This window comes from Salmo salar, chromosome 29 (genome assembly GCF_965601325.2).
Source record: "Salmo salar chromosome 29, fSalSal1, whole genome shotgun sequence".
Taxonomy (NCBI): Eukaryota; Metazoa; Chordata; class Actinopteri; order Salmoniformes; family Salmonidae; genus Salmo; species Salmo salar.
Genome location: NC_138319.1, coordinates 43,052,501 through 43,054,928, shown reverse-complemented (window position 1 = coordinate 43,054,928; position 2,428 = coordinate 43,052,501). Strand labels below are relative to the sequence as shown.

The 2,428-nt window shown below is 47.9% G+C and overlaps 1 protein-coding gene across 2 annotated transcripts in view; it reads left to right on the top strand.

Moving 5' to 3' along the window:
• The first annotated feature begins 735 nt into the window (after positions 1–735).
• The window catches only part of map3k22 (mitogen-activated protein kinase kinase kinase 22), an 85,678-nt gene continuing 83,985 nt past the window's right edge, over positions 736–2,428 (top strand). For both annotated transcript variants that reach the window (XM_045710744.2, XM_045710743.2), the window contains exon 1: positions 736–1,110. The gene's annotated coding sequence lies outside the window, so the exon portion shown is untranslated. The remainder of the gene's footprint in view (positions 1,111–2,428) is intronic.

Genomic DNA, 2,428 nt, shown 5'->3' with positions numbered 1-2,428 from the left:
TGTACCGTAATACCCTGTATATAGCCTCCATATTGACTCTGTACCGTAATACCCTGTATATATCCTCGTTATTGTTATTTTATTGTTGCTATTTTATTTTGTACTTTAGTTTATTTAGTAAATATTTTCTTAACCACATTGTGTGTGAAGGGCTTTTATTCAGCATTTCACGGTAAGGTCTATTCCTGTTGTTTTCGGCGCATGTGGTGACAAATATAATTTCATTCGATCAGTCCCAAATGTAAATTGGCAAGGCCAATAATTCATAGCATTTCAAATAAATAATATAAAGTGATCAAATGACTTTTTAATCTAAACTTGAACTTGAATTAAAATGTTTGTCTGTCTCTACTCTGTCTGGGGCCCCCATGCCATTCATTCAGCAGATACCACCGTTCGTGGATTTAGTCCTCAAAATGGATCCATCCACGTCATCATTTCCCGTTCATGTTCTTGCGGACATTCATTACGGAAACCGTTTTTTAATAATTAACGAATCAGTAAGTCGGTATTTTCCAAAATGTCCAGAGTTCCAACTAGCTTGTGAATGCGGCTTGACTCGCTGCTCTGAGTTGTTTCCACCCCATCCAGGAGGTGGAGGCAACACGCCGTTCAGGATGGAGTCCGCCAACAAAACCTTTAACAGGTAGAAGAAGAAGAGAAGAGACTGTTTCCACCCCATCCAGGAGGTGGAGGCAACACGCCGTTCAGGATGGAGTCCGCCAACAAAACCTTTAACAGGTAGAAGAAGAAGAAGACAATCGGGGAGACGCAGAAACTTTCTTCTCAAAGAGAACTGATCTTTTGAAGCTTTCGAGGGAAGTCCGGAGGTCACCGGTGGATTATTGATTTACCCGGGAGAGAGCACATTATAATTCAAGGTTTTACCAGGGTGAAATAGAAGCTTTTTGATTTGCGGTTTTTATTCGCTAACTGTACATGAACTGAGCGCAGCTTCCGGGTGTAACTGTTTCGGGTTTGGGTCTTGTTCTCTCGACAGCCATTCTTCCTGTCTGTCCATGGTGGTTTAGAACAGAAATGGTTTTATTCGATACCATCGATAATCCTCATGAAGTGTTTTCAGAAGAATGAAGACATCCGGGTAACAAGGTGAGAATTCATGCTGAATTAAAAACTGTAGCCTTTGACAGTCTGCGATATCCATCTTTTATGTCGTCTAGTTGTTTAGTAAGTCTGGGTGAAAACCAACCCTCCCAGGTTTTAGGGTCAGATTGCCCTCTCCTCCACAACCCTCCCTGGTTTTAGGGTCAGATTGCCCTCTCCTCCACAACCCTCCAGGTTTTAGGGTCAGATTGCCCTCTCCTCCACAACCCTCCCTGGTTTTAGGGTCAGATTGCCCTCTCCTCCACAACCCTCCAGGTTTTAGGGTCAGATTGCCCTCTCCTCCACAACCCTCCCTGGTTTTAGGGTCAGATTGCCCTCTCCTCCACAACCCTCCCTGGTTTTAGGGTCAGATTGCCCTCTCCTCCACAACCCTCCAGGTTTTAGGGTCAGATTGCCCTCTCCTCCACAACCCTCCCTGGTTTTAGGGTCAGATTGCCCTCTCCTCCACAACCCTCCAGGTTTTAGGGTCAGATTGCCCTCTCCTCCACAACCCTCCCTGGTTTTAGGGTCAGATTGCCCTCTCCTCCACAACCCTCCCTGGTTTTAGGGTCAGATTGCCCTCTCCTCCACAACCCTCCAGGTTTTAGGGTCAGATTGCCCTCTCCTCCACAACCCTCCCAGGTTTTAGGGTCAGATTGCCCTCTCCTCCACAACCCTCCCAGGTTTTAGGGTCAGATTGCCCTCTCCTCCACAACCCTCCAGGTTTTAGGGTCAGATTGCCCTCTCCTCCACAACCCTCCCTGGTTTTAGGGTCAGATTGCCCTCTCCTCCACAACCCTCCCTGGTTTTAGGGTCAGATTGCCCTCTCCTCCACAAGCCACAGACCAGTTAACTGTTGTCATTGGCTGTGGGTCGGTTAAACTTTGTTGTCATTGGCTGCTGTGTTCCCCAACCAACACCTGCCCTGTAGGGTCATCCCCTGTCATGGTGTGTATTTTATTTTCCTCCTCTCCTCTCCTCTCCTCTCCTTACTGGGACCTGTCTAACCCTTTTCCTACTGTCTCCTCTCCTCTCCTCTCCTTACTGGGACCTGTCTAACCCTTTTCCTACTGTCTCCTCTCCTCTCCTTACTGGGACCTGTCTAACCCTTTTCCTACTGTCTCCTCTCCTCTCCTCTCCTCTCCTTACTGAGACCTGTCTAACCCTTTTCCTACTGTCTCCTCTCCTTACTGGGACCTGTCTAACCCTTTTCCTACTGTCTCCTCTCCTCTCCCCCCCCCCCCCCCCCCCCCCACTGGGACCTGTCTAACCCTTTTCCTACTGTCTCCTCCTCCCTCTCCTCTCCTCTCCTCTCCTCTCCTCT